At 40.4% G+C, this 24441-nt stretch overlaps 1 protein-coding gene across 3 annotated transcripts in view; it reads left to right on the top strand.

Annotated features, from left to right (window-relative positions):
• The first annotated feature begins 276 nt into the window (after positions 1-276).
• gcgrb (glucagon receptor b) overlaps positions 277-24441 on the top strand; it is a 41037-nt gene continuing 16872 nt past the window's right edge. For 2 of the 3 annotated variants that reach the window (XM_061680581.1, XM_061680580.1), the window contains exon 1: positions 277-381. The gene's annotated coding sequence lies outside the window, so the exon portion shown is untranslated. Of the gene's footprint in view, positions 706-24441 lie in introns of all 3 variants that reach the window. The other variant, XM_061680579.1, reaches the window with a different exon arrangement.

Below are 24441 nucleotides of genomic sequence, written 5' to 3'. Positions count from 1 at the left end.
ACTATATCTTCGTTAATGATTTGAGTCATTTGTAGAAGCTGCACTAAATGGAACTTATATGTGCAGAACTGTCATGCAGTGTCCTTTTCATTGCCGTAGTTGTTCGGAACGAACGAATTTTATTTTGAAAGCTCTAACCTGAAATTGCTGTACAGGCCTTGGCTGCTATAATAAATATCGTATTTATCTTTTATTTTGAAAGATTTAACCGGGAATCACCTTCCATGTCTTGTCTGGTCTGACAGACAGGTATGATGTGTTCGAGTGCAAAGCGCCAGGACGCACTGCATGCTCTGCAACAATAGCGAGACTTCATTCACACAAAAGTCATTTCTAGACACTACGAAAAAGCGTAGAAGAGTTAATTTATTAACAACACAGGTCAGTCATTTCAGTTTCCTTTTTCCATTCTTTCCTTCTTTCTTATTTTATTTCCTGATTTCTTGAGTTCTTGAGTTCTTTCTCTCTCTTTCTCTCCCTTTTTCTTTCTTTGTGTCTTTCTTTCTTCTCTCGCTTTCTTTCTTTCTTTTCTCGCTTTCTCTCTTTCTTTCGTTTTCTTTCTTCTTTCCTTTCTTTCTTCCTTTCTCTTCTGCTGCACTCGGTGACGACGTGTCCTGGTTGCGCGCTTCGGACTGCGCCCGGATTGTGATGGACCTCCGGAGGTGTGCGCGTCCCCGGGGTGCCAGAAGACATCTGCAAGCTTAGGTAAGGAGGGGGGGTGAAATACATGACTTATTATTCATCCATTCCCCAGCTCCCAAGTTTTGATATGTTCTTTTTCTAGGAGCAAAAGCAGGCTAAAGCTATTCATTTTTACTGGCACTTTGCTCTGCCCTGCACTACTCAAGCATTATGCCTGACTATAAAGCGCGCCCTTGTACAACCCATCAACAGCAACAGCAATGCCTACAGGTCTGCAAAAGCATACCGTGCTTTACATTGTTGATATAATGTGGTAATCTGATTGAAGAACGGAAAACGGATATATATGGAATTTATATAGCTTCACGTGGTCTGATGAAAACTTGGGTTTGAATTGCAAGTCCATATGTAGTGAAGGTTAATGCCTCACTGGTATTGCGGTTTGCCTCGTATTACAGTAGTTAGTCAAATGAAGACTCCTTTGTCCATTGCCCAGTAGTTTGTGTTCAACATACACATTATTCTATTATGTAATTTCTTCCCATTATTATACTATTTGTCATTATGTCTTTCAGGGAGCGTGGTCGTTAAGTTATTTTAGCCGTGGTAACCGCATTAAGCATTAAATCTGTAAATTCTCATCAGACGAGGAACAAACCCTTGTTATCACCCAAATCACAATAACCGGCCTTTCTGCCAGTCAGCAGGATAATGCAAAAACTACTGCTTTCCGCTCAAGTTTCTCTGGCAGACACACACAAACAGACACACAGTCGGAACATGTTTGAGTTATTTGAGTCTTAAAATAGGCAGACACAAATAGCTTTTTTTTCCCCATTAAGGTCTTAGTTACTTTATTAATCAATAAGCAGATGGGAGCAGAAAGTTGTGACACAAGACAAGGGAGTGATTACCCCGCTGAACTTTGAGTTTATTAATACTGTGGTTTTTAAAGTGAGGTAAAAGTACCACTAGGGTGCGAGGGTACGATCTGGCGGTATGCGAAAGAATCAGTGGATTAAATGTTCAAACTGTGCATGTTACAGTGGCTTAATTATTTTTTTTTTAAAATCCAGCACATTACACTTGTTAAGTACAGTTGAGTTGCATTTAACGTTTCAGTAAAACACATTTGCATTTACAGTGGTTTGCTTTTAAAAATGTATTCAAGTACAATATTTATTTCACTTTTTTGTGCAATTGCAATACATATGAATTGAGTCATTATTGAAGTATAGTTTTTATTTTCCTAGATTTGAGCAGTGTTAATTTTCACACTGTGCACTCTGCAGCGTCTGACAATAATATTAAATATATATTTTATGTAGGAAACCTGTGCCTATTTTTGATGAACACTTGGGTTTACTACGAGACTACTAGCTACCGTATATTAAGGTTGGTCATTATGGTGATACTTGGAGAGCTAAATATTTTTCAAGGTGGTACTTGGTGTAAAACGTTTGAGAACTCCTGCATTAATGTATTGAATCCCTTTAGTTGTATCTGCCCAGTACCAGCTGTGGGACACATCTAAGTCTCATTTCTACCAGAGATTTATGATGAGGATGAGGATGATTAATGATATCAATACATTCAATTTACATAGCACTTTTCAAGTAAATGAAAATCTCAAAAAGTGCTAGAGGCACAATTTTTTAAAGTGTATATCCTTGTTTTGTTTCTTAATACAAATAATGTGTTTGAAGATAAGTGTTAAAAACGAGGAAAGACTGAGAACAATATCGTACTGGATTGTTGAGATATGGCTTGAAACACTTTTTCATGTTCGAAATGTTCCTAATTTTGTGGGCGGGGCTAAAAACTACCCTCACGACATCAAGAGGTTTGGGGTATACTTTCGAGCAGGAAGCTCTCCCCCATTTTATAAACACCAAGCGCCCTTATTCCATGCAGAATTACCATTTTTTATAAACACCAAGCGCCCTTATTCCATGCAGAATTGCCATTTACTAATTCATAATGGACCCAATTCTAGCAGTATAGCATGCAGTTAACCATCAAACTATGCCCACAACTTGAAAAAACACATCTTCCCTGAAGTGTAATGTATTTGGTGTTATTTGGGCTACAATGTCGCTGCCGTCTGTCCCCACGCGCGTTGCAAGGCAGTGGCGCACCGCAGAGAATTCGCAGGCCCACGCTAGCCCAGCAGCTGTTAGAGTACACGGCAAAGGTCCAGTGCAACGGTGAAGGGCTTTCAGTCATCAGTCACTCGGGTCATGGGCGAGAAAAAGGAGGGGGGAAAAAAGTCATCTGGCTGTAAGGCTGCAACCCGCAACGCGCACACCATGGATGATCCCCCCCCCACCCCACCTCCTCGCAATGCATCACGGCTGACGGTTCCCTCCATTGATTAACGTCATGCTGAAACAAAGGGGCGGAATGACTCGCTGCGGCCCGTGAAAGCATGTGCTGTGTATCGCTCCTCTCCCTACAGAGGAGCCGTGATGGTGTGATGGAACATGGACGAACGTTTTTGAGTGCGAGCTGATAGTATCGGGGTGGCGGGATTTTCAGAGCACCCAGCCAGTGTCTGGAAGCTCAACGAATGTCTCAATTCTTGACCATTTTGAAGCCCGATTTGACATACTTTGTGATTTTTATTTTCCATTCATTCATTGTCCGGCTTGTTAACGTTACTCTTTTTTGTGGTGTGTCGAATTTTCAATATTTTTGTTGGGGTTGTTTATTCGAACTTTAAACTTACTGGGTCACTTACATGGGCAGCTGATGCTTCGTGAGGAGTGACTTACAGTACTTCTGTCCTGATGACTCTCCTCAGTCATTGCAGAGATGTTTTATAAACATTTCCATAACTCATGGCACACTTAACATTCTGTCGACTGTATATAATATCTATCATAAAGCAAAAACTGTAACATCGAAATCAATTACAATATTGTTGACGGTGGATCCACTGTGGTTCTGGATGAACATTGTCATAAAATCTGGCATTTGGGCCATGAAATACTATGTTGTTTGTTCAGGATGTTTGCAAATGAGTCCAATTCTTTATTGCATAAGAATCTAATAATGAGTGGATAATGTGTCTTGCAAGTACACTAATACCTTTTCCACAACATGGTATACCTAATCAGCTTGGAACTAGCCTTTGTGTTATTGACACTTACCCATTGGCAAAAGGACGTATGATCAGATATTATTTCTAGTACATTATAAGCTGGTGTTCCAGTATGTATAATATACCACCGTTGGTCACTCACTCATGCTAATGTTAACCTACCCTGTGGTTGTGCCTGACCTCAAGATGCTGCAGTATTGTATTCCACAGTCTCCACTTTGTTGCAGCCAGACTTTTTTGCAGCCCTCGAGTTCCTCTTGAATAAAATTGCTTTGGCCAACAGCCACAACCCAATACGTAAATATTGTTCCCTGTTGATTTTAGCATGATGCATTGCTGATACTAAACTAAGTCGAGAAGAGCCAACCAGAACAATACTGTGTGGTGGAAAAGCAGCATTTGTCAATTCGCAGCGTAGTACAAATGAACGCAACATCTGTTTCACATACAAGATAAATTACAGTGAAACATACAACTATTCTTTTGATAATTACAAATAAATGATTTTGTTCTGCTTGCTGAGGACGTTAATGGAAGATGCAGGGCCTTAGCTTTGTTATTTCTACTGTAGTTAACACTCAAAGAGTGAAATGTGAACAATGGAACAATGAACACCAATTCAATTACATACAGTGAAGAATATTTACCTTTGATCTGCCATGTACATTTGTCTCGAGATTCAGGACTTTTGCTTTCTTGTATTATGCCATAAAGCTCCTGCCGTCAAAGTTTCAGAGAGGACCATCGAGGACCTCTTAGCTTGATTCGATGTGACATCATCTTATGAGGAGATTTGTATCTGAAGCTTTAATGACAGAGAGTGACGTCGCCTTGACTGTGTGACATGAAGTACATGTCACTTACACCCCCCCACAAATTCTGCTATATGTCATTTACAGCACTATGTCAAAATACAGTGGTACCTTGATTTACAGTACGAGTTCCCCAAGTTAAAAGCTTTTGAGTTATGAGCCGTCGCTTAGTCATTTTTTATTTTTGTTTTGGTTTTTTTGCTAGCCACAATTTGAGTTACGGGTGAGCTTGAGATACGCTGTCTCTCAATTAAAGTAAAAACAAAAACAAAAACCGACAGCCACATTTGTTGATGCACTTTCAGCAGTTTATTGAATGGGACAAACAGTCACTGTTTTCTTTAAATTCTCTTTTATAATTTTTTTTTATACAATGCAATAAGAACCCTCCACCCCCCGCCCCCCGTAATAAAAATAAATTGTAGTGTTTTTTTGGGGTGGGGGCGTTGGCTGGAATGGACAAATGGCATTTCAACTCATTTCAATGGGAAATATAAATTTGTAATTTCTTGTCTATGATGTGCATTTCCCCCCCCCCAAAATTGTCAAAGGTCAATAGTGCGCAATATACATAGGTATAGGGGCAAATGAAATAAAAAAACCTTTCACATTTTATAAATGTATGCCCCCATCTAGTGGTTTTGAAAAAGCAGTACACTTTCACTCCAAAATGCCACCGCCACCTAGAGGTTTGAGAAAGGTGTACACTTTCATTCCAATATGCCACCGCCACCTAATGGTTATAAAAAAGATGTAGCCTACACTTTCATTCCAATAAGGCTGCATATATGTACAGTTGTGCTCATAAGTTTACATACCCTGGCAGAATTTGTGAAGTACTGTTTTTTTTTTATTTTTTATTTTTTAATATGACTGATGACTGAACAACAACCATCATTAATGTCTTTATGGTTGTGTTTTCTTTAACGATAATGCTTTTCTGAAATGCTTGACCGTTTAATTTGAATCCCATTAAAATAAAATTAAATGTGCTTCCCCTGGTTCTTCATGTTTTCTTTAAAGAATTGTACCCATCTTACAAATTCTGCCTGGGTCATCAAACATATGAGCGCAACTGTGTCTTTTCTCATTCACTAAATACAAGTAGGGCTGTGAATTTCAGAATAAGAGCAAGTAAATAAAAAAGTATTACCTGTTCAAATAAAGTGATTAACTTCAGAATAATTATTTGAAAAAACTAACAAAATACAGATAATACTTCATGTTATGATCATATGGGTACAAGCAAAATCATGCATTGTAAAAATGCATTATACATAGGTAGAAGGGGTTTTCCAGAATTTTGAGGTCCACTTTGGGGGTGCATATTATACATGGGTGTGCATGATAAATTACAGTGCTAGACAAATTTATAAATCAAGGTACCAATGTAATGAGCTGTCGATGATGTTGAACTGAATGTATAACTACACAGTTGATGAATGAATATCCAAGGTCGGAGGAGCTGGTGGCTCCTTTTTTTTTCTGGTTCAACACGATTATGTCCTCACTTGTATATTCTCTGACAATTATTCTTTATTATTCATGCTTGACAACACAAGTGCAACATACATTATGTTGGCAGTTTACACAATTGAACAGTCCGTAATCACTTCTGCTGTGGTTTTGTATGGTGGCCTGCAAGTGCAAAACTATATAACAAATTGTGAAACACTTTTACATAATGACAAAACAAATTTACAAAACACTTTTAGATTTCAGAAAACAAATGAACAAAACACGAAACACTTTTACATGTCAGTCACCAGCTAGTCCTTTATTGTTCTCTGCATGGGGGGATGGTCGCTTGTAGTTGGTTAGCGATTCTAATCCACGCCATACTGACGCAGTCGTTAGCAGTAAACTGGTTTTCCATCTTTTCTGCATAATTTCTCTTTGCGATGTTAATTTCCTTTGTAAAATGGTTTCTGTCCCACCTCACTAGGTGTCCTCTTCAGCCTGGCAAAGTTGGCAAAGTTTGGCAGTGAACCACTGCTTGTTGTTAGTGGACATGCGAAATGTATTTGTTGGTACACACACATGTCCACAGACGCTCAAGTAGGCTATGGCTATAATAGTGTCCATATATTTATCCAAGCTGCCAGTTGAAGTTGCAAAGACACTCCAATCTCTGTATTCTAAACAGTCTTGAAGTTCCATCTTAGCTTCATTGGTCCACTTCTTCACTATTTCACCACTGACTTTGCACATTTAAGTTTGTGCCTGTATGTTGGTATTAAGTGAATTAAACAGTGATCAGACGAACCCAAAGCTGCATGGGGAATAGCACGGTACGAGTCCTTCGGCGTGGTATAACAGTGGTCCAGAATGTTGTTTTCCCTGGTGAGACAGTCAATGTGCTGTTTGTATATAGGGAGTTTGCGGTTGAGTTTTTCTTTGTTAAAGTCTCCAAGAATAATGAGGGGTTAATCTGGGTGTTTTTTTTTTTCAAGTTTGTTTACTTTGTCAGCCAGCGTTTGCATTGCAGTGTTTGTCTAAGCTTCTTCAATGCTCCACAGAACGCAGCCGCTCCGCCGGTGAGTAACTCAGAGAAAAAACTGTGTGGATTTGTGAAAGTTGGTGAAAGAAAATCTGGAGTAGACTCCCTAATGTTTAGCAAGTCTTCCCTTGTGTAAGTATGTTGTGTAATGTCTCCAAAGACAAACAAAAAGGACAAGAACATAGACAGTACTAGCGAGCACGTCACCGAGAGGACCACTCGGTTAGGCGCCATCTTCTTTTCCCCATCTTGTTTTTATAGTCCAACACTGTACTCTTTTTATCCCTCAACATGCTCTCATGTTCTGGAAGCAACATTGAAATTGAAGCAGCTGTACGTCCCAGCCTCCCTCTGCTTTGTGCAGGTGATTTGCTTTCCACTCTTTCCCCTCAATACCCTTCAAATTATCCCACTGCAGGCTCACAGTAACTTTAAACTGCCTTGGAGTATGTATGGATAAATGAGAAAAGTCTAAAATTGGCCCAACTACAGCTCTTATCTTGAAAAACACATAAATTGGGTCACTGGTATCTCAAGGCACCACGTAATTTACAAGTTCAAGATTATATGAACAGAGTGAGCACTTCTGTGCTGTAGTGGAGTTAGTAGTGTATTTAGTTTTAATAGAAATGGACATTATGAACTCCTGGAGGGAATGGGGTGGTGTAAAGTGGGCCTTGACTTCACACTTAGGCTTTCCACTAAAATATAAACAACATTTTAATGGAATATTCTGCTTATGTTAACAACCTATCCCAGTACTATTTTGTTTAGAATATAGTCAACATTTTTATTTCATTCCATGTGAGCATAGCCTTAGAAAGGCAGAGGGAGACTTTGCAACTTCAGCCAAAAGAGCACCAGTTGGGCTGAACTTATTTGGACCTCTTTTAGCAACGGTGTGTTAAAGAATCTGACTCAGAACGGTTTGAAAAATGCGTACAAGAATGAATCCCTATATGAAATGACTTCTCCTTCTCCAGCTGCATTTCTCTCCTCTGATCTTGCTGTTGTGAACACTTTTAAGAAGTCTATTTGATCCCTGATTACAACTGTACTAATGACCGTAAGTATTACAAGATTTGACTTGCATGCTGTAACCTAACAGTGAGGACCTGCTGTACATATTTATTACAGGTTTTATGGGAAATAGTTCAATACAATTTACTGTAAATAACAAATTGGACATGTTGTACAGGTAGACATGAAGTTAGTCTGCCTATTTCGATTCTGATTGGAATGTAATACAGTATTTGACTGATGCTATGAATTGTATTTTCTGGAATATATTAAATACGGGACAATTTATTTTCTTTTTTTTTTTTTTTTTTTTTTAAAAGAACAACAGAATGTTTTCTGGAAGAGGTGCCCTTAGCTACATAATGGGAACATGGTAGTTAGAAGCCGCCTCAGGGTTCATTCAGTACAGTTGAAGAAAGTCTTGGTAAATTTAATATTCTATACTGTGCAGAGCTAACAGGGAACATCAGGTGACTAAGAGGCAGGATGAAGAGAGACAGGTGTCAAATGCAGTCTGTGCAGACGAGGCATGTGGGACATTTGGACAATGTCAACACATTTCTGCAAGTGTTGCTCTTTTCGCCCATCTGGCCAACTCACGATTATCAGAATGGTGCATGGAAAATCTAGCTAATATGTGCGTGAATGTGAGTGTAGGCTGTACAGTGACAAGTACACATGGATAGGATTTGACAGGTAAGCATAATACCTTTGGGGGTATCACTTACCCCTACATGTCTTTCAATGACTCCCAGTTAATATTTTAGTCATGCTGCCCGTCGGTCGTCATGGCTCCTGTTGTTCTGACAACCATTATGTCAGTGGGCACTTTTGATAATGCTGCTAATTTCAAGTCAGGTCTTAGTGAAAAGAATGAAAATTGCTGGCCATGCTGAGGGAATGTTGAATTCACAAAGAGCAGGGACATTCTTCCAGAATTTACAATACCTCAGAGAAATAAAAATGGCGTGGCGATGATACGGAATATATGATGATATACATAAAATGCCCGCAGGAGTCCAGCCCCTTACTTCACACATTCTGCAGATTTTTAGTACTCATACTGTACATACTCCGCACATTGGGCACACTCATATCTCATTCAGGGTGCCCTGGGGGACTGGCACCAGGTATGGTGGGTCGGACACCGGGCCGGGTGGTGGCACATCTGTGTTGGTTTCCGGTCTGGTCGCCCTCCCCTTGCCTTCACTGCTCTGCCGGTCCTCCAGTTTTAATGCATCATACACCCGTCTGTGGGGGTTGGGCAGGGTCGGGCTGGGGAGGACACTCGGCCAGGTGCTCTTTGGCCCGCCATGTCTTTCTCCCGTGAATTTTTAACGCACTACATACATTCGCACATCCTTGGGGTGCTGGTTGGCCTGGGTGGGGTTTACGGTTGCGGGTCAGTATTGCCCTGTGACCGTCTCACCTCACCCCAAACCAGTTTCTCCAATTTTAATGCACTACACCCCACCACATACAATCATGGTACAGGGATAATGGTTGCCAGTCAGGGACCTGGTAACCATAGTAATAGGGTGGGTGGTGTTTTTTTACATTTCTCTTGGCATGACTCCCGGGGCCTGCACCCCACACCCCCAAGATCGGGAAGGAGTGAAGAAAGTCCCGCCCCCCCCCCAAACGCCGCAACCGCAAACACAGGGAGAAAAGAAGAAGATCCCCACTCCATGCATGTGTCCTCTCACCATGCATACCGATCTAAAATGTGTGGGGAAAGAAAAATAAATAAAAAAATATAATAATAATAATAAAACAACAACAACCTCGACAACAAATAAAGAATACAAAATTCAAAAGTTTACTTTCACACTTACGAAGATAGTCTTGTTATTGTCAAATGACACCCTACCCAGGCAAAGGAATCAAGAGTCTTAGATTTAGCATGTTGAGGAAAGGTGACCAGCTATCTACGAATATATGTAATAGATTTTTTTCGTTCTCCTGATATTTTTTCTAACTCAATATATTCTCTGATGAGATTTAGCCACTGATTGATGTTAATAGCGTGTTTGGTTTTCCAGTTTAATATAATTGTTTTCTTAGCGGTAGCTAATGCAACAAGTAATGATTGAGAATATTTATTAGGGAGATCGATTGCTTAAGTCGCCAAGTATGCACAATCTTGGTGAATGTGGAATCCTGAAATTCAAAATGTAAGAGTTTTTGTGTACCAGAAGACCAAAAGCATTGAATTGATGTGCATTCCCAAATAGCATGAAAATAGGTGTCTGGGGTATTTTTGGTGCATTGCGTGCATATATAGGGGTATATTATTAATTTAGAAATCCGGATGATAACAGATTGGGAGCTAATTGAAATCCTGTAGATTCTAAACTTTCCCACCAAGCCATTAAGGTGGATGCAATTATTGGGTTCTTGAAGCATGAATGGCATTTAAGACTTGTGGAAATAAATGGGAATTTGGGAGTTTGATGTTGTTGCAGTCTATTTGTTCCAATTCTAGCCAAGAATCATACTCCTCATTGTGGTGCAACCATTTGATGAGGTATTGCAATTGGTTAGCCAAATAATAGTGTTTAAAGTTGGGAGCATTTAGGCTTCCCTCCTGTTTACTTTTCTGAAGAGTGGACAGACTAATTCTATTTTTCTTATTTTTTTTAAATACAAATGTATTACAGCAGAATCTAAGGTTTGAAACCATTTAAATGGGGTCTTAAATGGAATCATTGAAAATAAATTTGTGGCGATTGTCGCTTTCGGCGAATTGTATAATGTTGCTATCCAATGTATAAATGAATCTCCAAAGCCAAATTTACGAACTCCTGCACACAGGAAAGCCAAGTTAACTTGATCAAAAGCTGTAATTAATTACTTTTCTTTATTGCGCTGAATTTGGTTCTCAAGGAATTTTCTTAACTGTTGTTGTAGAAAATCTGTTCTTTTGGATAAGATAACGTCTAATTGATGTTTTGCCTTTTGAAGTTGGTTTCTAAGCGTATCTGTCAAATTAATTGCATATTCTTCTGTGAGGTGTTTAATTTTTTCCTCAGTTTCATTTTCCAATTTTTGTTCTTGTTTTTTTTTTTTTTTTTTTTTTATATACGAAGAGTATGATATGATTGGACCTCTCAATACAGCCTTCCCGGTTTCCCAGACCAGAGATGGTTGGGGAGTCATTGAATTTCAGAAACCCATCCCATTCCTTCCTCACGAAAGAATCAAAATCCGGGTCCTTCAATAGGGACGTGTTGAAGCGCCATGTTGGTGGGGGTCCCAAACTTGATTCAACTTTTAGATTGAGAGATATTGGTGCATGGTCCCTGATGATGATTGTATGTATTTTCGGGGTAATTCTTTGAGCTGCCAAATTGTTTGAAAGAAAAAGTCTATTCTTGAGAAAGATGTTATATAGAGAGGGTGCTAGAGAGGCTATATTTAAGTACAACAAAACCAAGGTACATAGAAGGGTAATGAAAACACAGTGAAGATAAAAAACAAACAGTGACAAAGGGATAAAATGGTGTGTGGTGGTTGTTTGTATTGCGCAAGAACAGTTTTGAGCGACGTGTGTTTAGTGTGTGTGGAAACAAGCAGAGCAGGAAAGCCGACAGATAGGAGTGAGGATTCATGCGTGATTCCGTTTTTTTGTTTTTGTTTGTTTCTCTAAGCAAAAATGGAAAGAATGAAACAAAATACTTTTGACAACGGACACTTTTGACAATTCATAACGACAACAGATCAAAAGAAGTACTTATCTAGAAGAGCCAGGGCGTGACGTTGACATCACGAAACAGTTGGCCGTTGACATATAGTTTATCGACAACTAGCCACGCTCGTTTGCCCTTGTCGCGGTGATTCTTCATCAACGGGTACAAGATTTTAACCCTCTCGTTGATTTCCTTGGGGAACTTATCATTAATTTCAAACAATTTCCCAATCGGTGAACACGGTGAAAAGTAATCTCGTCGACTGTATCTTGCTGTATCTTGAGTGCGGGTATCTTAAACTTTGTATTCTGCACCTCGGGGTCTTCCGGACGATTTTCTGGAATGCCTGAGAAAATTAGATTGTCGCGCATGCTTCTTGATTGAATGTCCAGCGTAGTTTCTTTCATGAGTTTATATTCCAGTCAAAGTGTTTCTGGTTCTGATGACGTTGACGTTTGATCGGAGCGCAGTATTATCTAATCTTAGCTCCTTGACCTGTTGTTGTGTGAATTCCAAGCTCTTTCTGAGTTCGGCAATTTCCTGGCGAAGCAAATCAAGTGTAATCGACAATTTCTTGTCGATTGAGAGGAGGACACTCGTCAGTATCGCTGTCGAATCAAGTAACTCCTCAGTTGAAGTGGAAGAATCAGTTTTTTTTCCTCTTTAGCGGCAGCTCAACGCGATGGCTCGGATCCTCCATGACAGACGAGTTGGCGTTGACATAGCTGCGCGGATGGCAAGTGGCTCTTTACAAGTTACCACTGCTAGCGAAGCTGGCGAAGGAAAAGAGAAAAGAACGATGTGACCATCCGCCATTGAAAAAGCAAAAAGGAAAAAAAAAGACTTGCTTTTTCAAATTTATGCAAGGGGCGCCACCATGTTTTTTGTCTTCTCTCGCATTGTCACAGCATGCTCTTGCATTAGTTTGGAACTGAAGTCCAATACATTTGAAATGTAAGATTATTTTATCCGCAATGAAAATTCAAATGATCCCCAGCCCCGACTGTGTGGAGTTTGCATGTTCTCCCCCTGCCTGCGTGGGTTTTCTCCGGGCACTCCGGTTTCCTCCCACATCCCAAAAACATGCATAAATTGGAGACTCTAAATTGCCCGTAGGTGTGAAAATTCAAATGACATTTTCAAATTCAGTTTTATCATTTCAGATTCATCCATCCATCCATTTTCTGTACCGCTTATCCTCACTAGGGTCGTGGGCGTGCTGGAGCGTATCCCAGCAAGAGGCAGGGTACACCCTGAACTGGTCGTCAGCCAATCGCAGGGCATATATAAACAAACAACCATTCACACTCACATTCACACCTACGGGCAATTTAGAGTCTTCAGTCAACCTACCATGCATGTTTTGGGGATGTGGGAGGAAACCGAAGTACCCGGAGAAAACCCATGCAGTCACTGGGAGAACATGCAAACTCCACACAGGCAGGGACGGGATTTGAACCCTGGTCCTCAGAACTGTGAGGCAGATGTGCTAACCAATAATTCCCCGTGCCGCCCCATTTCAGATTCAGTTCGACAAATTCAATTTCAAATTAGCTATGACAGACATCCGGGTACTGAATAGCAACCGATCAAGGATGCACATACCTGTATCTCCTCTTCGACCAATCAGCACTTTCATTTTTGACCATGTGACATAGGGCCTCTCCGGAATATCTAATGTTTTATTCAGCTACAGTATTTGAACCTTTATACCATATTTCCTAAATCTTTGTGGAATGTGTCATATGGTCAGAAAGAGATAAAATGGTGCTTCCTTTCGAACATAGGAAAGCACACTATATTGTAGGAACATGTCATACCGACGCGACTATATTGTTTTTCCGTTTTTTCACCCAACATTACATCATCCCGGCATTGAACTCCATGCTTTACGTTATTTTATTGACTCTTGGGGGTAGATGTAGCACGCAGCACTTGTTTGAAACGCATGAATGAATTGTACTCCAGCCCTTATGCAATCCTTGTCCATTTTTATGGACACTTTTTGGACTTTGATGTTTTCCACCAATGACAAATCAGTTAAAGTCAAAGGTTAGAGGGCTGAAATTTGGCCACACAGTTTTGAACAAGTTACATTTTAAAATGGCACCATGGCGCAAGCTGCGGTGGGAAAGCCCCCGATGTCAGTAAAGCCTATGGCATGGAGTTCAATGCCTAGAGAACGTTATGATGGAAAAAAATCTAAATGGAAAGATGATAGTCACGTCAGTGTGATATGTTCCTAATATACACTGTCCTTTCCTATGTATGAAAGGAAGCACCTTTTTATCTCTTTCTGACTATATGATGCATTCCACAAAGGCGGTATAAAGTTTAAAATACTGTAGCCGGCTAGAAGACTTGACTTTCCGGAGAGTACCTTTGTCACTGCTCTAAAACGAAGGCAGTGATTGGTCGTAGAGGAGATCCGTGTATGGCCGATTGATTGCTATTCCTACAGTACCCTGATGTTTGTCAGATTCAGTTTTTAAATGCAATTTTCGAATTAAACAATATAAATTAAATATTTATTTTGAAATAATTTTTTAAATACAATTATTAAAGTTAAGCCATTCAAATTCAAATATACATATATGTTGCCGGCACATATCTCAGCCCATAAATACGGTAGTAACCATATTTAAAATTTGAAACAGTAATACAGTACTTACCATCTGAAACGTTACCATAGTTGGTAAACCATTAGCGGTTTAATCCCTACTTTACAGAAAATATACTATAGGACGAGACAAATGAAACCACAATATCTCTCTACCTTGTGGTCCAATGTCATCAAATGTGTGTCTTGTCTCTCATGCATTGCTGAACGCACAGTCGCACGTGTGGCAACTCCAAACATGAGGGCAAGAACAGTGTTTGTTATTATACTGTATATCTGTTCAGTGTGTGCGTGTGTTATTTCTACATACATGAGAGCACATAAGTTGTTTAATAAGACAATTGTGGTACCCATATGAAAACACACGCAAGATTTTCATTGATTCAGTGCAGGTTTGGATGTAAAATAAGAAAGATTTGACATTGAGTCAAATTAACATTAAAACAAACAGTTTCATCACAAGTGATATTCACCCTGAATCAAACCCTGCTTTTTATGACACTATTTTGATTAAATTGCGTTATTACAACCGGGTTGAGTCCAAGTGATGCACTGAGGCAACTGGTCATTTTGTACGCGTTCTTCATCGTTAGTTTTCGCCTCGTTCTCCTCTGGGGTCCGCGCACTGTAGGCATCGAAACTGGGAACGGGAATTTTTAAATTTGAACGGTTCCGGGAGAACCGCAATATTAGTTTCTCGATTCCCGATGCCCAACCCTTTACGTACTTAAGCTCAAACTAGAACCAGAGTTTGTTTTTTTTCCCTTCAATGTCATTGCAGTGGAGTATATAATTGTGACTTCAGCTCTTTGCAGACATTGAACTTGTTCTCACATGCTTATAGACAAATATCCTCTGTGCCAGGTCGCCAAGCAATAAGCAAAGTGAGTGACGATGAGACCAAAGAGTCCAGACATGGTTGGGAGAGTCATCCTCAGTGATGAGTTATGGATCTTCAAGTAAAACCCGGAGACTAAGCACCAGAGCCTTCAGTGGTAGAATCTGACATTTAGGTCCGAAGAATGCAAGACAGTTGAAGTCCAAAGTCAAAGTCAAGTTGATCGTATTCTTCAATTTGAGGGGCATCGTCCACTGCGAGTTCTTGACAAAGGCCAGACGATCAACAACCCAATCAACAAAGGGATTTTGCTGTGTTTGTTTCGTTCAGTGTGCGAGAAGAGGCGGGAGTTAGGGTAAGACAAATTGTGGCTGCTTTACCATTTCAACGTGCCTACACAGAGCATCTGACAGTTCCTGGCCAAGAAGAACATCGCTATGCTGGACCAACTTCCCTACTCACCCGAACTAGCTCTGTGTGAGTTCATACTGTTTCCCAAGCTCAAGGGGATCATCAATGAGACCTATTTTGAAGATGTGGACAACGTCTGTGGTGACAGATCCTGGAAGAATCCTTTCTAGGACTGCATAATGGCGAGGGTTTGAAAGTTGGGAAAGTGTATTAGACTCCATGGGGGTTGCTTCCAAGAGGAAAGCTTGATTTGAAATACAACTTTTGTGACACCAGCCCTCAAATGTTTGACAAACCTTGTCTACTGAATATACAGTGGGCACAGAAAATTTTCAGCCCCCCTTAAATTTTTCACTCTTTGTTATATTGCAGCCATTTCTTAAAATCATTTTTTTCCTCAATGTACACACAGCACCCCATATTGACCGAAAAAAACGTAATTGTTGAAATATTTGCTCATTTATTAAAAAAGAAAAAAAGGAAATATCACACAGCCATAAGTATTCAGACCCTTTGCTGTGACACTCATATTTAACTGAGGTGCTGTCCATTTCTTCTGATCATCCTTGACGTGGTTCTACACCTTCATTGGAGTCCAGCTGTGTTTAATTATACTGATTGGACTTGATTGGGAAAGCCACACCCCTGTCTGTCTTACAGCTCAAAGTGCATGTCAGAGCAAATGAGAATCATGAGGTCAAAGGAACTGCCTGAAGAGCTCAGAGGCAGAATTGTGGCAAGGCACTGATCTGGCCAAGGTTACAAAAAAAATTATGCTGCACTTAAGGTTCCTAAGAGCACAGTGGCCTCCATAATCCTGAAATAGAAGACGTTTGGGACGATCTGAACCCTTCCTAGAGCTGGCCGTCCGGCCAAACTGAGCAATTGAGGGAGAAGAGCCTTGGTGAGAGAGGGAAAGAAGAACCCAAAGATCACTGTGGCTGAGCTATAGAGATGTAGTCGGGAGATGGGAGAAAGTTCTAGTTCAGCCCTCCACCAGTCGGGGCTTTATGCCAGAGTGGCCCGACGGAAGCCTCTGCTCAGTGCAAGACACATGAAAGCCCGCATGGAGTTTGCTAAAAAACACCTGAAGGAATCCAAGATGGTGAGAAACAAGATTATCTGATCTGATGAGACCAGGATAAAAATTGTTGGCCTTAATTCTAAGTAGCATGTGTGGAGAAAACCAGGCACTGCTCATCACCGGTCCAATACAGTCCCAACAGTGAAGCACGGTGGTGGCAGCAGTCTTTGTTGTCACATATTTGCAATTCATAATGCGCCACACATTTTTCATGAAAGACAGGTCTGGACTGCTGGCAGGCCAGTCTAGTACTCACGCTCTTTTACTATGAAGCCACGCTATTGTAATACGCGAAAAATGTCGCTTGGCATTGTCTTGCTGAAATAAGCAGGGACGTCCTTGAAAAAGACGTTGCTTGGATGACATCTGTTGCTCCAAAACCTGTATGTACCGTTCAGCCTTAATGGTGTCTTCACAGATGTGCAAGTTACCCATGCCGTGGGCACTAACATACCCCCATACCATCACAGATGCTGGCTTTTGAACTATCAATAACAATCCGGGTGGTCCTTTTCCTTTTTTTGTCTCAAAGGACATAACACCCATGATTTCCAAAAACAATTTGATATGTGGACTCGTCAGACCACAGCACACTTTGAAGCAAAGTGAAAGACCACCTCAGATGACCTCGGGCCAGAGAAGCCGGCAGCGTTTCTGTGTTGTTGATATATGGCTTTCGCTTTGCATGGTAGAGTTTCAACTCGCATGTGTCGATGTAGCAACACACTGCAATGGTTTTCTGTGTTGCTGAGCCTACGTGGCAATATCATTTGCACAATAATGATGGTTATTAAGGCAGTGCTGAAGTGATCGAAGGTCATGGGCTTTCAATGTTGATTTTCAGCCTTGCCAGTTACAGACCCTTTCCAAAAAATGTGAACATTATGGAATAGTTTATTTATTTCTATAATTCCATTCAAAAAGTGAAACTTCCATCGATTATAGATTCAGGATCCAGAATTTTAAACAATTTCAAGTATTTATTTGTTTATTTTTACATCATTTGGCGTTCCAGCGCATAAAATCCAAGAAATCAGAAATTCTAAATTTATAATACTGTGAAGAAATCCCACCTCATTCCACTGTGATAATCCACTGAAGCCCACGGTTATCTCTTTTGCTGGTACGTCTTCTCCTGCCACATTGTCCTTCCACTAGACTTTCCATTGATATGCTTGGACACACACCACACTGTGAACAGCCAGCCTCCTTAGCTATGAACCTTTGTGGCTTACCATCCTATGGAGGGTATCAGTGATGGTCTTCTGGCCAGTTGTCAAGACTGCAGTCTTCCCCATACTGAACTCAACTGAGACCATTGAACCAAACTGAAGCAAATTAATGACACCTGGGGAAACCTGTGCAGGTGCTTTGAGTTTAGTCGATGATGAGTGTGAGTTGGAAGCCCTAATTATGTAAAAAAAATAAAAATAAATAAATACTTGAAATTGTTTAAATTGTGTCCCTGAATCTATAATCTATGAAAGTTTAACTTTTTGAATGGAATTATGGAAATAAAAAAAAACTTTTCCATGATATTCTAATTTTATGGAAAGGGTCTGTATGTGTATGTATTTCCCCAGAATTCTTGAAACATTACTACGGTGGCCGTGACCAGTTACAACAATTGCAAACGCTATGACAAAAACTAACGCCACAACACAACAGCAAAATCAGAGAACGGAAATGCAAACGCCACAACATAACGACATTAATCCAAAACATCGTGACACTTTGGCACACCTGAAGTGAGTGAGCTCCTGCTCCCCCGACTGTATAATAAAAAAACTCCTATTGCCGGTGGACCCAGTGAATGAGGAGCGAAGTGACAGAGTTTTATGAACGAAGTTGTGAAAAAGTAAGTGAAAGTAAAATATTGTTTTGTTACTTCGTTAATTACGCGAACTTCAGAGTTAACTTGTGCCATGGTTAATATTTAAGCTGCGTGAGAGGGTCAGTGACATTTTGTATTAGTAGTCATTTAACATCAGATTTATGACTTAAATTATCCTTCCCTTTGTCACCAGGATACAGGATACTTAACTTGATACGTACCTTGAGGTTGAAGGGAGTGGGCGCTCATTTCCGGTGTGCTAATTTCATTATGTTGTAGCGTTTGTATTTCTGCTGTGGGTTAATGTCGTTATGTTGCGGCATTAATGTGTTGTGTTGTGGTGTTTGCATTTGTTGTGACTGGTCTCGGCCACCGTACATTACACTAAATAGTGTAATCACAATATTTATCCATCCATCTCTTGATTCATCCATCCATCCATTTTCAAAACTGTTCAACTTCACTTGGGTTAAAGATGTGCTGGAGCCTATTCCAGCTGAGTTCAGGTGAGAGGCAGGTTACACCCTGGACTTGTTCCCAGCCAATTGCAGTGCACATTATAGATACAGACAAACAACCATTCACACTTGAGGACAAGGAAATCAGAGTCCCTGAAGAAAATGCACACAAGCATGGGGAGAACATACAAACTCCACACAGGGAAGATGTAAGACTAACCATTTAAAATTGTTATCACAGTTATACCATACATCGTTTCACCCCTAACCCCCAGTGTTTCTTGAAGCTGCGTCATCATGTGTACATTTGTAACACTAAACATTTTTGCAGAACCTCAAGTTACAGCTCACGCGCCACCGGGGATCCACCTGTCTAAACAGTTTAATTGGAACTTCCACTGTTGATCATGATAAAATGTTGGTCTCAGAGGGCTAATGGCATTGACGGAGGTGAGTGCACCTCCAGATGTCAAAATTCAAACATGGTTTGGAGTACCCTGCAGCTATATTTTCATAGTCATGAGCACTGCTTCACCTACAAGCTGCAGGAGCGGAGCAGCTCTACACAACTCCATCACCCATGACTTCTTGTTCAGCAAGCACACTCTCGAAAAGCAATAAACGATATGAAGTGTGACAGAAATGCAAATATTTTTCCAAAGGTGAATTACTCATGTGAACAAAAGCTTGGAAATACAATTGTATTCTCAGAGAATGTGTTACCATGGTAGCAGGCAGTAAGAATCCGCATGCTCACTATGCAGTGGTTAAAAATCTTGAAATGACTGTTTTATGGCGGCACATGTTTTATGGCGGCACATTTTTCTCATTAAATATATTTCCAAAGGTGCTATAGACTATGAAAATTTCACCAGATGTTGGGAACAACCCAAGTAATCGATATATACAAAGAAAGTAGAATAAATAAGATCAGAAATTAAGTTGTGTGTAATAATGTGAAAGGACACAGGCCTCAAAGCTTCGAAAACGCCAACTAGTATTTATTTAATACTTTGAACAAAAGTCTTTGTTTGCAATGAGAGCTTCAAGACGCATCCTGTATGGAGACTAGTCGCATACATTGCTCCGGTGTGATTTTTGCCCATTCCTCCACACAAGCAGTCTTCTAATCTTAAAGGTTCCGTGGGCTTCTTTTATGGACCTTGAGTTTCAGTTCTTTCCATAGATTTTCGATTGGATTCAAGTCAGGTGACTGGCTGGGCCGTTCTCGCAGCTTTATTTATTTTTTTCTTTGAACCCGATGGAGAGCTTGCTGGGCAGTATGTTTTGGATCATTATCCTGCTGATATGTCCCCCCTCGTTTCATTTTCATCATCCTCGTAGATGGCAATCGCAGGGCACATATACATTAAATAACCAAACAACCATTCGTACACACATTCACAGCTACGGACAGTATAGAGTCTTCAAATAACTTACCATCCATGTTTTTGGAATGTGGGAGGAAACTGCAGTACCTAGAGAAAACCCACGCAGACACAGGGAGAACATGCAAACTTCGGATTTGAACCCAGGACCTCGGAACTCTGAGGCGGATGTGTTAACCAGTCGTTATATAAATATAACCCACACACAAGTTAACCTGCCAATTAATTCAGCAAAGAGGAACAGTAAACAATGGACAACAGCGGAAGATTTCCATCTATTTATGTTTACATGGCTGTTTATTATCTTTATGTTCCCATCATATAATAATTTGAAGATTCTCAGCAGACTGTGCTATGCAGAGCTCAACCAGTTAGGTATCATACCACCAGTGTTGGGCAGCAATAGATTACTGTACATGTAACGAGCAGTCAACTGAGATAGGTGCCAGCACACCTGCGACCCTAGGGAAGTGGTTCAGAAAATGGATGGATGGATAGATGTAATTCATTACATTAGTGGGAGAAAATGTGTAATTAAATTACATTATTAATTACAATTAATTGTGTAATTAAATGTGTAATTAAATTACAGTTAAATTACAGTTGTTTTGGTAAATTTCCATCCATTCATCAATTTTCTGTACCGATGATCCTCACTATCCCATCTATCTTCGGGCGAGAGGTGGGGTACTCCCTGAACAGGTCGCCAGCCAATCGCAGGGCACCTATGAACCAACAACCATTCCCACTCACATTCACACCTACGGGCAATTTAGAGTCTTCAGTCAACCTAACATGCATGTGTTTGCGATGTGGGAGGAAACTAGAGGACCCAGAGAAAACCCACCCAGGCACAGGGAGAACATGCAAACTCCACACAGGCGGGGCCGGGATTTGAACCCTGGTCCTCAGAACTGTGAGGCAGATGTGCTGATCAGTCAACGTAAGAGCTGATGACAGACACAAAAATAAAATGTAAATTACTTTACCATACTGGAAAGAAAGCAGAAACAGTTCCATTACAAGCGTAACATTGAGCTAAAACTTCACGAAAGCTTAAACTAGCAACTTTACATCACAATGAATTGGGACAAAATTCATAAAACGTTGTCTCACAGTGTGACAAACATTAACCTTGTGTCTCATAGGTTGGTAGGTAAAGGAATCAATGTTTTATAGCGTTTGTTTCCATTACTTTAATTTACAAAAATTCACCGGTGTTGTGTGAAGTTACTTTTCGTGCCAAAATGTCGAGTTCCTGATGCGTACCCTTCAAAATAAAAGGCTACATGCTTAAAACAGGAAGTCAAGTGAAAACTTGCACATATAAACCATTTGACATGATAAAACAGTCACAAATAACTATTTTAACAATGATGTATTTAACTTTTAGCTGAAACAATAATTAATGAACATTAAAGGTCAGATGACAAAGATCTTACGGGGTCAGTTAAAATTAATATTTGCGTTGTTTATATGTTATGTAATACATGCACGTAACTTCCAGCAAGTTTTCAACCATAGTTTAGCTAAGAATTAGGTTTTTATGATGCATATTGAGTCCTCCCCGAGGTTACTCTATCCACCGCAAGGGCTACCAGAAGTGACATTGCAATTGGCAAACACAACGCGCTACACACTATGCACAATGGCGAGCAACGTGTTGGAATATGTGGAGGAGGAGGATTTCGACGTAAAGGAGCACCCAACTGAACTTGGCTTCGTCAAAGCGTACAATTGAGCCGTTCAGACAGTGACGACAACGAGCAGCCAATTAGCAGCTGTACACCAGAAAAAGAGAGCGGCCACTGGCTTGATGTGACGATTTGTCAAAAGCATGTCTTTTTATACAGGCGTGGCATCAAATAATGCCACCCCAGGGGTGCCAATATTTTTTTAGCACGACTATACGTATTATATATTCAGATATGTTTCAGTGACACGGCACAAGCTTTTACATAGTATGCAGTATTCCTATATATTGTGTACTCCTCGCTCGAGTTGCGTTATAACACGCCGCACGCAAAGTCTTTGCTGTGCGTCTGTTGGCTTGTCATATAGGCAAAAGTCCAGACGACAGTACTGAAAAGTATGTGTGGGTCTTTTTTTCCTACTCCCTAGTGCATAGTAACCATAATAGAGTCGTAGGTATATACAAGGAAATGCTCACCTCTTGTCTGCGCCGCTTCGCTGCGGCACTGTGGCGGCTGCGAGATTGAGTTCTCTTGCTGGTGGTTGAGGTCCCGATGGCCATAGGACCCATAGCTGACCACGTTTTCCCCCCCTGTTGATTGACTTTCCTTATTCATTGGTCACGTATTCTTTTTTCACTTGGAAAGCCAAAAAAATAAACTCTTGCCGCTGCCTTTGTTTTCTTCGGGTACTCCCACATCCCAAAGACATGCAGGGTAGGTTAATTGAAGACTCTAAATTGCCCATCGGTGTGAATGTGAGTGCGATTGGTTGTTTTTTTATATGTGCCCTGCGTTTGGCTGGCAACCAGTTCAGGGTGTACACCGCCTCTCACCCGAAGGTAGCTGGGATAGGGTCCAGCACGCCCGCGACCCTAGTGAGGATGAGCGGAACGGAAGATGAATGAATGAATGTGTATGGGTGGAACTGTATTTTTATTCGTCCCGAACTGTTGCGGTATGTACATCACGGTTAGATGCATGCAGTCACATGACAAATATATACCCGAGTTCATTGCAGTATCTGCACTCCAAACCAGGTGGTAATGGGCCTTAAATTGTTTGCCAACTGCCATTAAACAAAACCTAAGAAGAAGAAAAGTTGGGGTCACGGCAAGTTCAGATGAGACAGTAGCTAGAAGACCCATCGGCTTCATTAAAATTAGCTGTGAGGGAAAGTTTGGGGTTTCCTGTTGAGTACAACAAAGAAGGCGTTTGAGTGGTTCATTGGACAAGGACAGTGTGTCGGCGTTGTTCGATAGCTGTGAGGTCTGTCGATGGAAACACATATAACATGTATAACATGCTACTGCATATTAGACAGCATCATCCAGATATGCCAGTCCCTGAGCAAGACAAAAGAAAACAAACAAAACCAAGTCCAACAACTTATCCCCAATGTTTTTAAGAAGTCTCTAGATCTGAAATCAGATAGACTGACAGACATAAATAAACATCTTTGGCCCTATCTATCTATCTATCTATCTATCTATCTATCTATCTATCTATCTATCTATCTATCTATCTATCTATCTATCTATCTATCTATCTATCTATCTATCTATCTATCTATCTATCTATCTATCTATCTATCTATCTATCTATCTATCTATCTATCTATCTATCTATCTATCTATCTATCTATCTATCTATCTATCTATCTATCTATCTATCTATCTATCTATCTATCTATCTATCTATCTATCTATCTATCTATCTATCTATCTATCTATCTATCTATCTATCTATCTAATATGACATTATCTATCTATCTAATATGACATTATCTCTTAAATATGACATTGGCCCCATCTCTGCATTTATAACAGTTTAAGCTTTTCCACAAGGTGTAGGAGTGTGTTTATAGGAATTTATGACAATTTCTCCAGAAGTGCATATGTGAAGTTACACACTGATGCTGGACAAGAAGGCCTTGCTCTCAATCTCCGCTGTCCTTCATCAAAAAGTGTTCTATAGGGTTGAGGTCAGGATTGTGCAAGCCAGTTCAATTCATCCACATCAAATTTTCTCATCCGTCTTTACAAACCTTGATTTGTGCACTGATGCACAGTCATGTTGGCACAGGAAGGGGCCATCTCCAAACTGTTCCCACAAAGTCGGAAATGTCCAACATATTAGCCCCTGAGCTCCAGTGAAAGGAACTCTGAATGCTTCAGCATACCAAGAGATTTTAGACAGTCAAAAGGTTTGGGGAATACCTCTTCCTGTTCCAACATGTCTGTTCATCAGTGCACAACGCATAGGCCATAAAGACATGGATGAGAGAATTTGAAAATGAATGTACTTTGATGGGTGACTTCAACACAGATGTCTTCAGCAATTGCTGCCCT

The sequence above is a fragment of the Phycodurus eques genome, chromosome 6 (genome assembly GCF_024500275.1).
Source record: "Phycodurus eques isolate BA_2022a chromosome 6, UOR_Pequ_1.1, whole genome shotgun sequence".
In the NCBI taxonomy this organism is placed as follows: Eukaryota; Metazoa; Chordata; class Actinopteri; order Syngnathiformes; family Syngnathidae; genus Phycodurus; species Phycodurus eques.
This window is presented reverse-complemented; position numbering and strand designations above follow the sequence as displayed.